The sequence below is a fragment of the Neoarius graeffei genome, chromosome 9 (assembly GCF_027579695.1).
Source record: "Neoarius graeffei isolate fNeoGra1 chromosome 9, fNeoGra1.pri, whole genome shotgun sequence".
In the NCBI taxonomy this organism is placed as follows: domain Eukaryota; kingdom Metazoa; phylum Chordata; class Actinopteri; order Siluriformes; family Ariidae; genus Neoarius; species Neoarius graeffei.
In genome coordinates, this window is record NC_083577.1 from 10772939 (window position 1) to 10794258 (window position 21320).

Below are 21320 nucleotides of genomic sequence, written 5' to 3' on the forward strand. Positions count from 1 at the left end.
TGTAGCATTATATCCAAAAGCAGTGTGTGTATGTTTTCACTGTTTAAATGTTTAGAGGAAGCAACCTGTTCATCCCATCAGGAGGTCCATCACGCAGTAGGCTACAGATGTAACGCTGGGGGCAAAACTCATATTGCTTATTCTGAGTACGCACCATAAAAGTCTATTATTTTTTCTTTAATTTCAAATACCAGTGCCAGCAATCTCTGACTTCAGCTCTCTCTCTCTCTCTCTCTGTGTGTGAGAGAGGTTTAGGACTACACTAAATGTCAAATATTCCCTTTCTTCCCCCGGGACCAAAACTGGGATGCTGCATGCTGAGAAGGTTGATCCTCAGTATCCAACCAAACAAAAAACCCTCAAGGCTTTTTTTTTTAATTATTATTTTTCCCCCCATCTGTTATTTTTTCTTTGTCACTAGTCTATAATAAAGCACTGCTTTGCTGTTACATAACTAAATAACCAAACTCTCACTGATCTGGATGTATACTGGTTGTGCACAATATAAACAAAATGTAGATTTTGGACCATATTCAAAATTCAAAAGTTACAAATATAAAAAGGAATGTTCTGTGTATTCAGAGTTAGGTTATGCAATTGATGAAGTCAATTAGCTGTGTGTAGTGCAAGTGACTGAGGTTGCCAGATTTTTCTTGAGTTGAAGAATCTGCAATGGAGCTTTTCAATCCATTTGATACGTCAAAGGTCAACATCATTTCTGGGGCCAAATGTACCTTCAGTGTTGCCAACATTGAGACTTTGTTGCTAGATTTGGTGATTTTTTTTCTCTCTTTTAGATCCCCTTAGTGATTTTAATAAATCTCATCTCATTATCTCTATAGTTGCTTTATCCTGTTCTACAGGGTTGCAGGCAAGCTGGAGCCTATCCCAGCTGACTACGGGCGAAAGGCGGGGTACTCCCTGGACAAGGTCGCCAGGTCATCACAGGGCTGACACAGACACAGACAACCATTCACACCTACGGTCAATTTAGAGTCACCAGTTAACCTAACCTGCATGTCTTTGGACTGTGGGGAAAACCAGAGCACCCGGAGGAAACCCACGCAGACACGGGGAGAACATGCAAACTCCACACAGAAAGGCCCTCGCTGGCCACAGGGCTCGAACCCGGACCTTCTTGCTGTGAGGTGACAGCGCTAACCACTACACCACCGTGCTGCCCCTAATAATAATAATAAAAAAACATTGGGGACAAATCTAGTGACTATTTCAGCACACATTAGTGACTGTTTTGAACTCAATACGGCTCTCCATCTCATATATGGGTTTAGAAAGCAGGTTCACTCGACTCACAGTGTAACACCTGACTTGCACTTACGACCAATCACTGATGACCATGGTCCCACCCATGACCAATCACTGCTAACCCTGCCCCCCTCCCAACCAATCACTGATCATCACTGTTTGTCCCACCCTCTCACCTCTTTGTTCTTCATTTTAAACTTTTTTTTGAGATATTACATTTTATAAATACTAAAAGTGAGTAAAATGTTTCCCTTCATGACATTTGCATTGTATTTTTGTCCTCAGAAATATTCAAACAGTGGCATGGTGAGAAGACAAGGCTTGGCCCTGGAAATACGGTTGTTACATCACAGCTTAACAAGCATTGACGGACCTCTGGGTCTCAACTAGTGTGCCGTGGAATTATGAGGAACCCAATGTGTTTTTATCCAGGCTTGTGAAATAGTATTTTTAAATACACTAATCACACTGCTTCTTAAAATATTTGTAGGTAGCTACTTGTTTACAACTTTTACTTTTTTAAAAATTGAAATGTCCTAATGTATGAAATCACGTTTTTTTTCTCATTCTGATGTTTGTAAATATTCAGTAATCTAGATTTAAAAAAAATAGTCCTGATTAAGTCCATTTCAGTTAAAGGTTTTCACACAAGTTCAAGGGGTTTGAATATGTATGCAAGGCACTGTAAATCTGAAACTGTCCAAAAAGGCTGGGTTCAGTCACTGATGAGATTGTATGTTTGATGAGGTAGAGAGGTAAAGGGTTTGTTTGTTTGTTTGTTTGTTTGTTTGTTTTGTTGATGAATAACTGAGACAGTGATCTGAGATCATTTTAGACTGTGTTAATGTTATCTTGGGTGAAATTATTTGACCTTCCTTGACTTTCTATTATGCTTAAAATCTCTTATGCAGACTGTTATCTGTGAGTGTGTTCTGTACCAGGGTGTTCAATCTCTCGCCATAAGAGAAGTTGTTTGAATGTCTGTAAGGACATTAAGTGGTACACAATGTCATGTAAGGACCGTTTTATCATACAGTGAGCTAAGCAGAAGAAATCTGAAGAAACTCTGGAAATAAAAATTGTGTGATACTGTGAAGATCCTGCCTCAAGACTTATCCTTCCATGCCAAATACGACATTATATTTACACCAAATACAGGAACTGGTCACTGGTCCCATAACATGGTTTTGTCGTAGGGTTGCTGCATTGCTGAATACATTGCCAACTGTCTCCATTTCTGGCGGTCATGGGATAGGGCCTGAGTCCTGGCAAAGTTCATCTCTGTCCACTCAGTGATGTTGTATGCCCACTTCTTTCTCTGTCTGCCTCGTTCCTTTTCCCCTGCAATGTTCCCTGAAGGATGGTCTTGGGGAGCCCGTCAGATCTTGTCACATGGCCATTCAACACCATCCAGCTGACTCTTCTGAGGAGTAAGATGGAGAGCGCAGGGGTGGACCATCATCTTACCTCATGGACTATGGACTAGCTCACAAACAGGCCACAGTATGTGAGACTGAAGGACTGTGTGTCAGACATCATTCTTTGCAGCACAGGGGCTCCACAGGGGACAGTCCTGGCCCCATTTCTGTTCACACTTTACACTGCAGACTTTAGATACAATACAACTACCTGTCATCTACAGAAGTTCTCTGATGACTCTGCTATTGTGGGCTATATCTTAGATGGCAATGATGGAGAGTACAGAGAACTGACTAGGAACTTTGTGGACTGATGCCAACGGAACTCCCTCCAGATCAACACAAGCGAAACCAAGGAACTGGTGGTGGATTTCCACAGGACAAGGTTCTCTTCACCTACCCCAGTGAACATTCAGGGAAAGGACATTGAGATCATTAGGAGTTATAAGTACCTGGGTGTTCATCTGAATAATAAACTGGACTGGTCTGATCACACAAACGCCCTGTACAAGAAAGGCCAGATCAGACTCCACCCGCTGAAGAGGCTCAGGGCCTTTGGAGTTCAGGGTCCACTTCTGAACTCTTTATGGCTCTGTGGTGGCATCAGCCATATTCTATGGAGTTCTCTGTTGGGGAAGTAGTATCACAACAGCAGAGAGGAAAAAAATTAACAAGCTGATTTGGAAGGCAGGATCTGTCCTGGGCTGTGCACTGGACTCAGTGGACATAGTGGGGGAGAGGGGGATGTTGGCCAAGTTGTCATTCTTAATGGCAAACACCTCCCATCCACAGCAGGAGACAGTAGCAGCACTGGGCAGTTCCTTCAGTGACCGGCTCCTCAATCTGCAGTGTGTTAAGGAGAGACATAGCAGCTCCTTCCTCCCTACTGCTGTGAAACTGTACAACTGGCACCTCACCAAACACAGCACCAGACACTCCTCACAATAATGAACAATACTGTCCAGATCACTTCTACATCCATAGAAACCCCTCTGAACATACACTGTGTGCACTGACTATCAGCATCAGTACTTTACAGTGAACTGCTAGCTACACATGGTGAAAATGGCTCTTGTGCAATATGCCTACTTACTTGTGCGATACTACCTGGGTAATATCACCTTCTGGTTTCTCGGAGTCCTCATCTCCACCAACATCTCCTGGTCAGAAAACATTACAGCAGTCATTAAGAAGGCTCAGCAGCGGCTACACTTCCTAAGAGTCCTCAGGAAGCACAACCTAAACTCCAACCTGCTGCTGACCTTCTACTGCTCATCCATCGAGAGCCTGCTGACATACTGTATCACAGTATGGTACGGCAGCTGCACTGCTGTAGACAGGGAGGGGCTCCAGAGAGTAGTAAAGGCAGCACAGAAGATCATTGGCTGCCCTCTCCCCTCCCTGATGGACATTTACACCTCCCGCTGCCTTAGCAGAGCTAAGAACATCATCAAGGACAGCTCCCACCCTGGCTTTGATCTGTTTGACCTGTTGCCCTCAGGGAGGCGCTACAGGTGCATCAGGACAAAAACAAATAGATTCAAAAACAGCTTCTTTCCAAAAGCCATAACCACCCTGAACTCGGATATGCTCTGACTATAGTCCAACCCCCCTGTGCAATACTTAATGTGCAATATTTTATTTTACAATGTGACTCTCTTCATGCAATAATTTATAATGTGCAATACTTTATAGTGTGACTCTCTCTGTGCAATACTTTATAATGTGCAATACCTCACTACATAATGTGAAACACAACACATACACCTCAGGACTGTGCACCTTACCTTACCCCCCTTACGCCCTCTCCTTTTCTTTTTTTTTTCTCTACACACTGTTTGCACTGTTATTGGAGTTGCTTTTAATCTCATTGTACATGTGTATAGTGTCAATAAAGGCATTCTATTCTATTCTATTAATACTGGTAATACTACCTGTGCAATACTTACACATGCAATTCCACCTTCGTAATACACTTATGTTAACTGTATATCTGCAAATCTGTTAATTTATGCAAATTTGCTAATTTCTCTTTTTTTAGTTTATTTCTTTTATATATCATTTTTGTATACTTAGTACTTTTGCACTGCCTTATCTTTTTCTCTTTATATATTTTGCTGCTGTAACAATGCAAATTTCCCCTCATGGGATAATAAAATATATCCTATCTATCCATCCATCCATTCCATTTACCTTTTTTCACTGTGTTCAGAAGGTCTTCATATGGATTAATGTGTTGTCTGATGGTTTTCTTGACTTCATTTGTTATGTGATCCTTGCAGGAGACACCAAGGAGTCTTCTGAAGCATCTCATTTCCACTGCTTGGATCCTTCTTTGAAGCTCTACTGTGAGAGTCCAGGACTCGCATGCATACAGGAAAATGGATAAAACCAGTGCATGTAGGAGCTTCACCTTAGTTCTGAGACTGATGTTCCATATGGGCTTCAGTCTTGCCAGTGCTGTTGCAGTCTGTGCAGCTCTTGCCAGTACTTTGGTTTTGGACCCTTCCTCACTGATGATGGCACCAAGGGATTTAAACTGCTTTGCTGTTTCCAGCTGTTGTCCATTGATGTTTATCTCAGTCTTGATTGGATCCTTGCTATTTGTCATGAGTTTTGTCTTCTCAGCACTGATCTCCATTCCATACTTGGAACCTTTGAAAGAAACCTTTATTCATCACATGCACACTTCAAGCACAGTGAAATTCATCCTCTGCATTTAACCCATCTGAAGCAGTGAACACACGCACACACTCAGAGCAGCGGGCAACCACACCAGAGCGCCCGGGGAGCAGTCAGGGGTCAGGTACCTTGCTCAAGGGCACCTCAGCCCAAGGCCGCCCCACGTCAACCTAACTGCATGTCTTTGGATTGTGGGGGAAACCGGAGCACCCGGAGAAAACCCACACAGACACGGGGAGAACATGCAAACTCCACACAGATAGGCCCTCGCCGTCCACTGGGTTTGAACCTGAAACCTTCTTGCTGTGAGGCGACCGTGCTAACCACTACACCATGGTGCCACCCCCTTGTGGGCGGCACGGCTTTGTCCATCAAGGCTTTGTCCAAGTGATTCACCAGTTCCACCAGTTCTTCTTCACTGCCTGCCAGCCCATCAATATCATCAGCAAATGGGAGATTTCTGATTGTACGTCCTCCAATATTGATAGTACCAGAGTGACCTTCCAGAGCATCAGTCGTTATACATTCCAGGAAGATGCTGAAGAGAGTAGGAGATAGAAGATAGCCTTGATGGACCCCAACTGACATGTGAAACCAATCACCAACATTTCCTTGTACTAGGACTGCACTGTTGGCTTTTGCATACAGCTGTTGGATGGTGTTGAATAGCTTGCGGCCCATGTTATACTTCTTCATGGTTGCCCACAGTGCCTCGTGCCACACTCGGTCAAATGCTTTCTTGAAGTCGATGAAGACATGGTAGATGTCCTTTTGGTGTTGGCTGTATTTCTCACACAGAACACGAAGGTTGAAAATCTGTTCTGTGATGCTTCTTCTTCCACTGCAGAACCCAGCTTGTTCTTCTGCAATGACTTCCTCTGCCTGTGGTCTGAGTCTGTTCAGGATTACTTTGAACATCACTTTACTTGCATGGCTGATAAGACTGATAGTTCTGTAGTTCTGGCACAGTTGTAAGTTGCCTTTCTTGGGTAAGGTGATTATTAGAGACTTTGCCCATGTTGTTGGCCATTCTCCAGTCTGCCAGATTTTGTTGCAGATTCTGGTAAGGACATCTGTAATTGCCTTTCCCCCTTGTTTTATCAGTTCAGCTGGTATGTTGTCAATGTCTGCTGCTTTTCCATTCTTCAGTGATACTATGGCCTCCTCTACTTCTTCATGCAGTATTGGAAAGTTATCATCATTTGTTGACTCCTGGCTTGAGAGTACACTGGGGTCTCCATTTGTCTGATGGTTATACAGCTCTCTGTAATATTCTGTACATCTGTTCACAATGTCTTTTTCTTCTATGAGGCATTCACAATCAAGGGCATGCCTGCCATAATGAGTGGGTTCTGGTATATTCTGATTGACTCAGTAAGGGTCAAACATAGATACTGTCACAACAGTCAAAGAGTCTTATCAACATGAACTCCAGCAATTGCTGCTTTTTCTGAGGAATCTCCAAGATTTGAGAAGACTACTGTAGAATTTGGCCCTTGTGGTCTGTAAACACTTAGCAGAAATGATTAATAAAACAATTAATTGCAAAAAAAAAGTACTTCAAATGAGTTGCATTCCTGTTCAGATTTGTGAATTATGCCAAGAGCATCATTATAAATAATTCTGATTCAACCTCATCAGCCAATTAGATGAGGGTGGTGGAGTTAGCTGTATCCTGGAGCACTAGCCTCATTTAATGCTCCAAACTCATTTGGTCTAATCCAAGTTTCTGGCTTTAATCATCATGCTTTATTCACATTGATAGTGAAATGAAATTTCAGTCAGTCTTTGTCCTAGCAGAAAGCCTCAAAGATACACTGATGATACAAAAGAAGAGAAAATTCCAGTAGCTCTGATAATGAAAGAGTACAGTGAAGAGGCGGAATTAGCCTGGCTTTTGCTTCTGTTTAAATGGATCAATAAGGTTAATAACAGAGTGCAAAAACACCCCAGTCATTTATTTTTCCACATCTTGCCTCAGCTATCTACATGTGATGATGGTAATTAACAATGACCTCAGCAAGCTTTTTCATGGAGCCCAAAGTACCACTTGAAATTTCAAACCTTATCAAAATTAGTTTTTTTGCTCTATTGTTCAAAATATATTGAGTGGAACGGTGGTGCTGTGGTGAGCATAGTCATCTCACAGCAAGAAAGTTAATGCAGATTAAGTAAAAATACCCAGCCACTGGGGTTGCACAAGCCAGTGCATACTTGGTGCCGGTTCCAAGCCTGGATAGATTGGGGAGGGTTGCGTCAGGAAGGGCATCTGGTGTAAAACAATATCTGTCAAATCAAATATGTGGATTATGATGATCTGTGGGGCAGCACAGTGGTGTAGTGGTTAGCACTGTCACCTCACAGCAAGCAGGTCCTGAGTTTGAGCCCAGGGGCAGACAAGGGCCTTTCTGTGTGGAGTCTGCATGTTCTCCCCGTGTCTGTGGGTTTCCTCCGGGTGCTCCAGTTTCCCCCACAGTCCAAAGACATGTAGGTTAGGCTAATCGGAGGCTCTAAATTGACTATAGGTGTGAATGGTTGTTTGTCTCTATGTGTCAGCCCTATGATGACCTGGTGACTTGTCCAGGGTGTACCCTGCCTCTCGCCCATAGTCAGCTGGGATAGGCTCCACCTTGCCTGCGACCCTGTACAGGATAAGCAACTAAAGATAATGGATGGATGGATGATTTTGCTGTGATGTCCCCTAACTAGAGAAGCTGAAAGAAGAAGATTGTTCAAAACATATGTTGCTAAGCTCCTGTGTCAGGATATCATACTGCTGTTTGAATTCTAACACACTGAGATGAATAGGTACCGGTAGAGCATGTTATGGGGGAAGCCATGGCCTCAGGTAGTCTGGTTAACACCAGACCATATCACAAGTGAAATATGGTCTGGAATCCGCCTACTGAATTTCTCGTAGGGGAGGTGTGGTTTACGATTGTCAACGGCCGTTTATTGGACGTTGCGAATGTCTATCATTTGGCGTATACGTAGCCCATGGCCAATCATGGCAGTTGTACCCAGTGACGTAGTTAGAGCGACGAAGAAGACGAAGAAAGACTGTAACGCCAAACGCTGTTCTTTTTTTAAAACAAACTTTCGCTCTAAACTATTCAGAACAGTGTCTAAAGCTTGATCGAAAGTTTGGTTCATATCGTTCGCCGCCATGTTAAATGTGATCCGTAAACAGTCCCAAATAAACTACAAGCTTCCGTTTGTCGAGTAGTATGCGTCACCATCTTTCCACCCCTCCCCACTCTCTGATTGGCTCCCTAACTCAGGCGAGCCTTTAGACCATAGTTTCCATGCTGTCTTTTCAGATCGGAACGATTGTGCAAAGCAGCATGGGATTTCCCAGGCTAGGCCTCAGGGTTAGAGAAGCAGCTTTGGGATTGAAAGGTTGCCAGTTCAATTCCCTGGGCTGGCAGAAATGGCTAAAGTGCCCTTGAGAAAGGCACCTAACCCCATGCTACCTTGGGTATGCTGTATGTTGCTCTGGATAAGAGCATCTGCTAAATGCCTGTAATGTAATATCTGTTAATCTCGGTCTTGTGATACTTTCAGCAAATACACTTTACTACCAATTTGAAATCTAAAAGAGGTACTTGATGTGTTTTCTGAGCTGTAAACACAGCTGTACTGTGATGAAACATCAATGCTGTTGTTAATGTGAACAAAATTGCCATTTTTACAAAAATCTGCATTTTATGCTTTGAAAATGGCTCAAACCACCATCTACTGGTTAAAATCATCCTGAACCTTGCAAGGCCAATGTCGACATAGAGGTGATCGTTTGGGATTTTATTACATCATGAAATTTTTATTTAATAAAAAAAGTATGCAAAACACCCTCTAACTGGAGGTGGGCGACCCACCTTCTCCAGCCCCACCCTTGAGTGGGAGTCTGATTGAGACTAACTGAGCAACTCCTGCCTCACACATCCATAAATAAAATTTAATTAAAAACAAGAACATGGACCAGAAGTAATCTTTACTTGTAGCAGGGGCGATTTCTCAGAGACAACAAGGGAAGCCGAGCTTCCCCTAAAATTCTCTCCCCAATCTGCGGCGTCTACGATGTTGAATTCTCATTAAAACAATAACTTGCATAACATAATATATGCCCAAGATTGTATTTATGTTCAGAACTATCCTGTAACTTATTTGAGTGATGTCTGACAAACTTGCAGTTCGCTACGAGAATCACCTTTGCTGCCAGGCTGTAACCTTTCTTATTTCAATGGGCTCTACACTGTAAAAAAAAGAATAGTTGAGAATACTTGAAATTTCAAGGCGACAGTCTGCATTAAGAATTTTATGTTTTGCCAATGATGTGCCCATGATAATCCAAACTATGATAAAACTGTTATCTTTATTAAGAATTCTTAATTAAGTCAATTTTCAATTCCTCATTCTGCCAACATAGATTTCTCTTTTTGCTGAACAGTGGCATTCACAGTAGTACAAAAAGGCAATTGAGGTTATCAGACTTTTTTGGGGGGCTTTTTTCACCTTTATTTGGATAGGACAGTGTAGAGACAGGAAATAAGTGGGAGAGAGGGATGGGGAGGGATATGACCTCAGGTCGGAATTGAACCCGGGTCCCCGGATTTATGGTATGGCGCCATATCCACCTGAGACACAACGCCATACCCGTGACGTGGGTTTTAAAAACTTTATTTCAATATTGAAGTTTTGTAATTGTGTAGAACAATGAAAAAAGGCATGTATAGTTTAATGATAAATTGCGATAACCTCGGGGGCGCCGTGGCTCAGGTGGATAAGGCGCCATACCATAAATCCAGGGACCCGGGTTCGGTTCTGACCCGAGGTCATTTCCCGATCCCTCCCCGTCTCTCCCGCTCATTTCCTGTCTCTATGCTGTCCTATCCAAATAGAGGTGAAAAAAGCCCCCCAAAAATTGTGATAACCTCAATTGCCTTTTTGCACTACTGTGAATGCCACTGTTCAGCAAAAAGAGAAATCTATATTGGCAGAATGAGGAATTGAAAATTGACTTAATTAAGAATTCTTAATAAAGATAACAGTTTTATCATAGTTTGGATTATCATGGGCACATCGTTGGCAAAACATAAAATTCTTAATGCAGACGGTTGCCTTGAAATTTCAAGTATTCTCAACTATTTTTTTTTACAGTGTATGGACTGGCAGCAGTGTTGCCAGATTGGGCGGTTTTAAGTGCATTTTGGTGGGTTTTGAACATATTTTAGGATGGAAAACGTCAGCAGTATCTGGCAACACTGACTTGCAGCCGGGTATCCGTTGCAGTCTACGAGATGGCTCTGAACAGCCAATTTCAGCTAGTTGTTATTGGTTAAAATCAACAAAATCGTCACTTCCAGGGAAGCCGGGCTTCTCTGGGACTAAACGAGACAGTGGGAGGGACAAGAAGCCGGGCTGATAAAGGATTATTGGAGGTAGTGTTTGAAAGACATGAGGAGGGTGGTACTTCGGCGAGGAACACGGAAGTATGATCAGTCAGTCCCTAGCGGATGTCGAGAAAGTGTAGTCGTGTGCTAAAGTGCTGTCCGAATTTGTTTTCATATAAATGGTTCTTCTCATTGATGTCTCTGTACATTACTCTGTAAATAAATGTAAATATTACTCGTTGTGCTCCGTTAACTTTCATCCATTCTATCAGTTTGATCATTCGTGAATTCACTCGTTTATTTCATTTGTAGTTCAATCTGGTTGTAGGCTAGCTTGAGCCTTATTGGGATCTGCAGTGCTAGCTGCTAACAGAAATTGGTAAAGTCTCTGGAAAGCACAACCAGCTGGTATGACAGGGTCACAGACCATTTTCTGGAAAAGGATCGGAGGGCAGAATTTGTGTATAAATAGTGTTCATGTTCATGAATCTGAAGTGTGTATATTGTTCAGTAATGTTAAGAGAATGGTGGGCTCTGTGTTATAGGTTATACCTGGGTATAATATTCAAGGTTCTCTGTGTTGCATAGCCTACCTGGTTGTGAATTTCCAGACTGTGTTGCAGAAGATGTTCAAGGATGTGTTGCACAGCTGGGTGTTGTGTTAAAGACTCTGTGTTGCATATCAGGGTATGATGTTCAAGGCTCTTCGTTGAATAGCCAGTGATTTTTGGATGTTTGATATGTTTGATTAAGGATATGAGGCACTAGCCTGGCAAGCCAGACTATAACATGAAATGTACAAGCAAAAATACTTTCTGCCACTAGGTAGGGTTGTCTAGTTCACTATGCTAATGGGGCACACCTTTCTATGCTTTGATATCCGGCCTACAGGTTTTACGATGAATGCGTAAAATGGGCTTCCCCTGTTTTAAAAACCAGCAGCCGCCACTGACTTGTAGGTATTAAACTCTTGTGCAGGCACAAATTATGTTGAATTTTATATAAATAAAAAAAAAAAAAAACTAATTTGTCTTTTTTTAACACCTTGGGTAACTTTATTGGAGGAGGTTCTGTTTGTTTGCCTTTTCCCAACATAACTCAAAAAGTAGTGAACAGATTTTGATGAAATTTTAAGGAAAGATGAGCCATGGTCCAAGGAACAACTGATTAGATTTTGATGCAAATCCAGATATGTATGTGGATCCAGGTTTTTCAACATCACTCAAAAATTTCTGAATGGATTTGGACAAACTTTGGTGGACAGCTTTAGTATTATCCTAGCTTCAAGTGATTTGATGTTGATAATATGTGGCTTGGGGGAGGTATACACTACCAGGTGTCCTTCTAGTTAAAACGTTCATTCATTTCCCTCATGATTATACTAATAATAAGCTGTCTAAATGTTGAGCAAATAACATTTCTATGCATTTTTTTTCCCAACAACTTCCTTTTTTCCTCAGTCCCATTTTCTAGCAGCTCTTTAAACCACTCAGCACTCAGATCCAGCCCAGCGGAAATGATTGCACTGCCACAGTAAGAAGTATTTCTTGTGATGGCTCTGGCTTGGTCCTAAATGAGGCGAGTTTCTCTCGAGCCCACGCAGCTGGGCAGCACAGCTGACATGAATACACACCGCAGATTGGCATTTTTTAATATAGAAACTTCACAAAGGACTAATCTTGCTCAATCAATGCACTATTGAAATATGGTGTGTTGCAGGGTGAGGGGTGTGAGGACTGATGCTCACATGCACTTACAGATTAAATCAGAGGCAGATTTCTTCTCTAATGGAGGATATTTCACCTTTTCAGAGATCAGTGGCTGATACTAATCATTTCCTGTTTCTACTGGCACAAAGATTGTATCTAAAAATCACATGATGCTCATGCTAATTGCTGTGCAAGAAGTGATCATTCTACTGATGTCTTTTTTATATTTTAACTGAGCACACAGTCATTTTACTTTCATATACTGCAATCATATACTAGTGTAATCAGGGAAAGGCATTCAGAGTTGGGCACCTGCTTAGTATGTCAAGTTTCTGGGCTCCAGATTAAACCATCTATGTGCAGTTCACACCTGCAATATTAACAGGTTTTTCTTGAGCAAAATGTCTGAAATAGGGTTGTGCCATCTCGGGGTTGTACCACCTCGCTTCCATTTCCAGTTGAGAGTACGCTGTGCGCATTTTGGCTGCTGCTTCTCACTAGAGCTTTTTATCCCACCCCCCTTGTTTGTCTTTGTGATTGTATGATTTGATGTTTGTTCTTTGCTTGAATGTTTTGTCTGACAGTTGTGGTGTAGCTCCAGACCCAGTTTTAGGCATCAGTTTCCTTCAGGCCTTGGTCCACCATGGATGATGCCTGTGCTCTTCACTGTGGACTGCAGTGAGCTCATTGCGCTTTTTAAACATCAGGGTTATCTGTCCAGCAGTGCTTCTGTGCTTGACGTGGTGTTCCGAGCGATGTTGTCCAGTGGCGTTATAGTGGCAGGTGGTTTGGGACATACCAGCGCTCTATGCAGCAGTGCGTCTGTGCTCGCTTTGTGGATCCATGACATGGTGTTCTGAGTGATGTTGCCCGAGTGGCTATCCAGGGCGTGTGGGATATACTTTGGTGCGCCTTTTGGGGGGACGATGGGTAGCTACACCACTGAAATTAAATCCTGACCCTCTTGTGGTGGGCTTTTTTTTTTTTTGTGGCAATTGTAAAGTGACCTTGGATGTGAGAAAGGTACTATACGAGTTGAAATAAATTATGCACTTGCCTTAAAAAAAAAATAAAGATGGAAAATACCATGTTTAGTTTCTTTGCTGTCAAATGTAATATGTAAAATTAAAAAAAAAAAAAGTATTGAAGAAAATTTAAAACTAGACTGCCTTACAGATTGTGTAGGTCCTAAAAAGAATTTTCCCTGACAGCCAATTATTTTTGTTCAGTGAACCAAAAGCTACTGAATTTGAATCACAGACTTTCAATTTTATTAGGGATTTATTTATACAACAATTAATTTAATTCTCTGCTATTTTTTCCTGATTCGCCATGACAATATAAGATACTACATCACCCAGATAGCAAAAGGGCGTTGATTCGACGGGGAATCATCGGCATGTTCTTCGACCATACGCCGTCGAATCATCGTGGATCACCGGCGTTGATTCAACACCGCTTTGTTCTTTTTTTATCATTTACTTATCATTATCACTTATATCATTTACTCGTATCTATGTGTAAGCAGGCTAAGACAAACAGTGGCAATTTCAGGCCTGTAGCCAGCATTGGGGGGGGGGGATCTTTTTTCCCCAAAGGTGGACTTCATCTGGCCCCCTACTCCCGTACCCCCCAAATACACGAGCACACTTCAAATCTTCTAATTTAGACATTTAAAAAAATGTTCTACAACACTCTAGCCTAGTGACTTACCAGTAACAAAATAGACTTGAAGTATTCAGATCCGCTCTGCATAAAGCAGCTAAATCCTCTCTCTGTCTCCTGGCAGAAAGCTCCTTGGTTTGCTTGTGTCTCAATCACAGCTGGTATTCTGTAGAAAGACTTATTTTCACCTTTCCCATCAGCTTTGTTAGAACCCTAACACAGCACAAAAGTTTACCATTGTAGGTTTTTGATGAACCAAGTGCCTCGTGGGTTCACATACCGCACGCTGCCGTTATTTCCCCCTAATCACGAGTTTGTTGGTCTTCCAATATGGCGCAGGATTTGTTTACTTCCGGTTTCGGGTGACGTCAGTGAAAGGGGTCTAATGGGGGCATTACCGCCACCCATTGGATTGGGGTGTAAAGCAGTCTGAACAAAACGTGTAAACAAACATAGGAGAAATGAACCCATTTTTCTAACTTGTCCTCACTTAGTCTACTTTTCTTTTTTGATTAGTCTGGATTTGATATTGTAAATTTAAATGTGAATCAATGTATATTCATCGGACATGAACAAATGAATAAATCTTGAGTAATATTGAGGGGCGTGTGTGTCGGGGGGGGGTCGAACGAACCCTCCGATCCCCCCTGGCTACGGGCCAGAATTTATATTCTGAACAATTAGTTGCTCATCCTACCAATGTTGAAAACTGGCCGGCAAAAGTGACGATGGTTCAACATCGTATATTCGACCTTCTCTGATGGTCGACAGATCAACCTTTACCCACAGTGATTCAACAGTGATAAATCGACCTTCTCCAACGGCGGAGAAATCGACGTTTCACGGTGCCGTTTCAGCGTTGATTTTCTGACTTACGATGGAAACCGACCATTCTGACCAAGAATCGGCACCGTTTCAACGTCCCTCTGCTATCTGGGCATGCATCACGTGGTGGGTTTTCCCCGTTCGCCCAAGGCATTGTGGGATACAAATTTGAAACAGGAGAGAACAATGGAGGATGTGAGTGTGAGAATGAAACATGAAAGACCAACTACAGTAATGGAAAGCAAGAAGAAAATACATGTTGCAAAGGAAACGCAGGACCAAACTAATAAATATCGGCAGTCAGCAAGCACCTCGGTGTGATCAGCTGTTCGTTTAGTGACAGAATGATGTAACAGTCAGTGCACGGTAAACCAGTAGAGGGCAGTAATGCAACACTGGATGCCAGAAAACCCAAAAGAAGAAGCCGAGGAAGGGAAGCGTGCGCATGAGCACACGGACTTCCTCTGTCTGCTTGACTGCGAGCAATTTCATGCACACTATTTGCTATGGAGTCCCCTCAAATTAAATAACTTCCCAACAACAGAATGGGCTGGGTTTAAAAAAAAAAATTACAGAAATAAACATATATCACAATGATTGAATTTCAGAGGGAACTAAATTTCAGTGATTTTCCAAACTCAAAAGACTTTTAATAGGAGCCTACTATATTGCTGCCTGAGTCATCTGAACTGTAATTACCACATTAAAATCACTGGTTTATATGGAATCAATTTTGTGCCAAAATGTTCATACAGGGTGGCACAGTGGTGTAGTGGTTAGCACTGTCGCCTCACAGCAAGAAGGTCCTGGGTTCGAGCCCCGGGGCCGGCGAGGGCCTTTCTGTGCGGAGTTTGCATGTTCTCCCCGTGTCCGCGTGGGTTTCCTCCGGGTGCTACGGTTTCCCCCACAGTCCAAAGACATGCAGGTTAGGTTAACTGGTGACTCTTAATTGACCGTGAGTGTGAATGGTTGTCTGTGTCAGCCCTGTGATGACCTGGCGACTTGTCCAGGGTGTACCCCGCCTTTCGCCCATAGTCAGCTGGGATAGGCTCCAGCTTGCCTGTGACCCTGTAGAAGGATAAAGTGGCTAGAGATAATGAGATGAGATGTTCATACAGTACTTTTGAAATATCAAACAAAAACGACAAATCCAAATACAAAAAAAACAAAGTAAATTTTTTTAGACTGGCAAACAAATTATTCGTGTAATCGTGCAAAATATCAGTCTATTACTCTCCAGAAACCTTTTATTTTTGTTCCGCGTCTTTCTCAGTTTTGCTTGACGTAATTTATTTTGGTTGCGATTCCAGCTTTTTCGTTTGCGCTCCCTGACTTTTTGCTTGCAGTTTTGGCACAAACTTCACGTGTGGGTGGGCTGTCCAGGAATGCATTCCCATTGGCTAACTTGTGTTTGACTGACAGCTACGCTCAGCCATTCCCTACTCGGACTCTGGCGGACTGTTTGACGAATGACTGATCCATTGATGGTAAACAAGGATCGAGTGGACTTCAGTGGCGACTATGATACTGAATTTACACTTTGTTGAATTAATTCAATATCATAGTCACCACTGAAGTCCACTCGATCCTTGTTTACCGTCAATGGATCGGTCACTCGTCAAACAGTCCGCCAGAGTCCTAGTAGGGAATGGCTGAGCGTAGCTGTCAGTCAAACACAAGTTAGCCAATGGGAATGCATTCCTGGACAGCCCACCCACACGTGAAGTTTGTGCCAAAACTGCAAGCAAAAAGTCGGGGAGCACAAACGAGAAAGCTGGAATCGCAACCAAAATAAATTACGTCAAGCAAAACTGAGAAAGACGCGGAACAAAAATAAAAAGTTTCTGGAGAGTAATAGACTGATATTTTGCACGATTACATGAATAATTTGTTTGCCAGTCTAAAAAAATTGACTTTGTTTTTTTTGTATTTGGATTTGTCGTTTTTGTTTGATATTTCAAAAGTATTGTATGAACATTTTGGCACAAAATTGATTCCATAGGTTTAATTGAACAAAATGGCTTCCACATTCATTATGCAGTAGTGAATAAAATAACACTTGATACATATTCTTTATCTTTTTTGTGTGTTAAAAAAAAGAGAGACTACATACAAATAACTTAAAGCCACAAGATTCTAAATCAAGGTAATGAAACTAAATGTGCATGGAGGAGGTTTAGTTTAATAATTTGATTCCTTGATGCGCTCTCTTATCAAGACATTATCCTTCAAACCTTTTGGGACAATCAGACCTAGCACTTATCTGCTATAATTACAGCTCACATTGAGTTTGAGCTGAAATTACACAATACATATTTAACAGTTATTCCACGAAATCGATATTGAATGGATAGCCTACAAGGTGCATAGCACAGAGTTGGCTATAGACCCTTTTCACGTGACATCACGACAAACGCGGCCGCCATTTTAGACGTGTACTACCAGTAGTTTACCACAGCCAACATTGAGGAACGGCAGCAAAGAAAGTTTTTACTTTCAGCAAGACTTCCATCATGCCACTATATTGTTGTGCACCTGGATGTAGTAACCATCAACAAACAAGGCAAGGTTTATCATTTTATCGGATCCCGACGGAGAAGATGGATAGCGGCCATTAACAGATTGGCATCCCTCGGCATACCAACGCTTGTGTAGTGACCACTTTGTTGGAGGGAAGACGAATAAAATTAGCCAGAAAAGGCATTACATTGCTGTTAACATTCTGTGGCGGCGAGTGTGTAACCAAATAGGTTAAAATAACCCATTGTAACCTCTTTGTTCTTCTGTAGTCGCTATTGTTGACTAGCTAATATCAACAAGTAGCTGGTATGTTACTGTAGCAATGTTTACGTTCAGTCATTTGGATGACTGTTAAAACCTTTCAGTCTCCAGTTTTTCCTTTACTGTATTTACTAGTTTACTGTAATTATGATCCGGCAGCTATTTACACCGGATCCAGTATAAATTGCTGCCGGAGCCAACGTCCGAGGTTCCGGAGCGCGCTCCGGCTTGCTCTCTCTCAAATTAAGCAGCGCGCGCCGGCTTGCTCCCGGAGTGCTCTGGCCGAGGTTCCCCTCAAATTAAGCAGCGCGCGCCGGCTTGCTCCCGGAGTGCTCCGGCTTGCTCTCCCTCAAATTAAGCAGCGCGCGCCGGCTTGCTCCCGGAGTGCTCCGGCTTGCTCTCCCTCAAATTAAGCAGCGCGCGCCGGCTTGCTCCCGGAGTGCTCCGGCCGAGGTTCCCCTCAAATTAAGCAGCGCGCGCTGGCTTGCTCCCGGAGTGCTCCGGCCGAGGTTCTGGAGCACACTCCGGCCGAGGTTCCCCTCAAATTAAGCAGCGCACTCCGGCTTGCTCCGGAGCAAGCCGGAGCGCGCTCCGGAACCTCGGCCGGAGCACTCCTGGAGCAAGCCGGAGCGTGCTCCGGAACCTCGGACGTTGGTGTGTATGTGTATGGCGATGGGTTTTTAACGACATAGGTATACAGATCATGTGGGCCGAAGTCAGGTAAAGACGAGGGCTTCGTGTACTTCCGTACGTCAGTGAACAATCCTGGTGGAAGCAGGTAAACGTCGTTCTCTAAGCCTGCTAACCTCAATTTTTGCAAATACCTCTCCCTCTGCTCGCCCTGTAAATGCCCTACGTCGCTGGATAGTGAAGGTGTTTTCTGCATCTCGCTCCTTTTTCTTTTATGTTTTTCGTTTGTCGCCTTCCTCGCATTCAAACTGATTCGAGCCGAAGTCCACTACATGTCCAAAATGGCGGTCGCGTTTACGAAGGTCACGTGACTGAAAAGGGTCTATAAGCCATGTACGAAGAGATTGAGTGGAATAACTTATTCGATCCACATTCACTGGATTGAGAAAAAGGAGCATTTTTATTTTTAAACAAATTCAATAAATAAAAACTTTATACAAATCATCCGACAAAAAAAGAAAAAAAATCTGCTTAGAATGTAAACAAACCAACAAAATGACTGTAGCAATTTGTGAAAAATGTTATTATTGATTTTATGATACATTCTTACCTTAATTCTTTCATTCCATATTTTGCTGCTTTTTTATTTATTTTTTTTTGGGGGGGGTTGTTTTCAAGTCTAGTTTTTAATTTTGTCCTCGGTTGGTTCAGCAATACACTCCGCCATTTTGTTTTTCTCTACTCACAGTATATGATCTGATAGCCTAGTAGGAGAGTAGCCAATCAGAGCATGCGATTGCTCATATCCAGTGAATGTGGATAGAATAACATGCAGTGCGCTTACATTCAAGGTCAGAATTGTGTGTAATCGAGACATGTCTCTGTTTAATCCAAACTCCATCCCATATGTGCAAGGTTAAAATTTCATTGTTAAGTTCTCACTGTACACCTCAGTGAGCAACAAATATATGAGCAGTAGAATATTAATTTTGCTACCTTTTTTTAACCCATTTATTCCAAAGTTAATTTCATTTCTTGGTTTAAGCAGCAATGTAACATCTATAATGTTGACATTTTCTTCAGAGTGTAATAGAGTCATATCTTCCTCTTTGCCCTCAGCACGTCCTCTCAGCATATTTTATTCTCATCAGCACTTATTCAGTGTCCATTGGTGATCACATTTCCATTCTTGCACACTTCTTGAATTAAAAATCACCCCAAGCGTGAAGTAAACAATAGCGAGAAAGGCAGAGGCAAGTATCACTTCTGATACAATTATCGAGAACTGAACCGTAGCAGTTATAATTATAGTCAGCATTGTTGTGCTCGACTTCTAAAATCTCCTTCACACTCTGTGGTTTAAAAACACAAGGTTAAGCAAAACTATCACAGCATGATAAATAAGTATCACACTGTTTGTCCATCAGGAAAATCGAGCCTGGGATGTTTCCTGTAATCATTCATCCATTGGGTTCATGTTTCAGAGATGCAGTGAGAAAGATGTAGTTTGGGTGAATATTCAATGCTCTGGAGGATATGAGGTTTGAATTTATCTCCTGCATACACTTATGGGTCACGATGCAGTACCCAAGAGGAAAGAAAGAGATGTTAATTTCTCCAGTGAGTTTTGGCCTTTAACTTGACCTTTAGTCAAGCAGTAAACCGCATAATCCAACAGGCACACGGATATGCATTAGAGATGGAAAATAATGTAAAATTCATAATTATACAACCTGAAATTACTCACTGGCCACTATATTAGGAGCAGCCCTCTACCTGCTGTTTTATGCAGTTCTCCAATTAGCCAATCCCTTGATGAATAAAATCATGCAGATACAAATAAAGAGCTTCAGTTAATCTTCACTTCAAACATCAGAATGGGAAAAATTGTGATCTCTCAGTAATTTTCTTTCACTGTGGCATGGGTGTTGTTGCCAGATGGATTGGTTTGAGTATTTCAGAAACTGCTGATCTCCTGGAGTTTTCCACAAAACAGAGTTTACATAAAATGGCAAAAAAAAAAGGGGTGGTTGAGTTCTGTGGGTGGAAACAAATGCCTTGTTGATAGAGGTCAGAGGAAAAATCACTCTTTATAACTGTGGTGAGCAGAAAAGCATCTCAACATGCAACAGCAGAAGAGCACACTTGGGTTCCACTCCTGCAGCCAAGAACAGGAAACTTAGAATCAAGAACAATTTCCTATTAAAGTGGCCAGTGAGTGTGTGCTTCATGGTAACTCCTGGTATCTGCTTGAAATGTCACATTCATCAAAGATGTTATACTGTATGCACCACAGTAGAGCAACCACTGAAGTCAGAGAACAGGCTGTAGTATTTTAGTGATATGAAGTATCAGCTTTTTGGCACTTATTTTCTATTGTACGCAACCTGTTTGCCCAGGACATTGGAGCTCAACAAATATCTCCCTTAATCCTTGACTACAATTTATAATTTAAATGTTACCAAACCTCCAGAAGTACCGTATATATCCACATTGGATCCCCTGATGCACTTCAGTGGTATCTCTCAGACATTGGGTCTCATTTATCAAACTGGATATGAACAGATTTATTCATAAATCATTCATGCAAGCAAGAAATTTGGTGTTCATGAAAGTCCTGTAAATTCAGAAAAAAAAAGTTTGTATTCTACTCATGCTCCTGATTGCGTATAAATGTAAACATAAGTAATAATTAAAACTAATGTAAAACTCAACTTCATCACCTCTAAATCACATCATTAGCATGGGTTACTGCACTTTTCTTTATCTGGAATATACAATTGGGTTTAACTTGCATATTTTTATTACAGCATTGAGCAGATGTCCTTAGCTGGAGTGACTTACAGAAGAGCTTTGGAGTCTCTATTAAAAACACATCCTCATGCTAGTTCACGAGATCAAGGACTAAGAGTTCTAGCCACAACATTTTGTGAAAAACAGTCATTTTATATCAT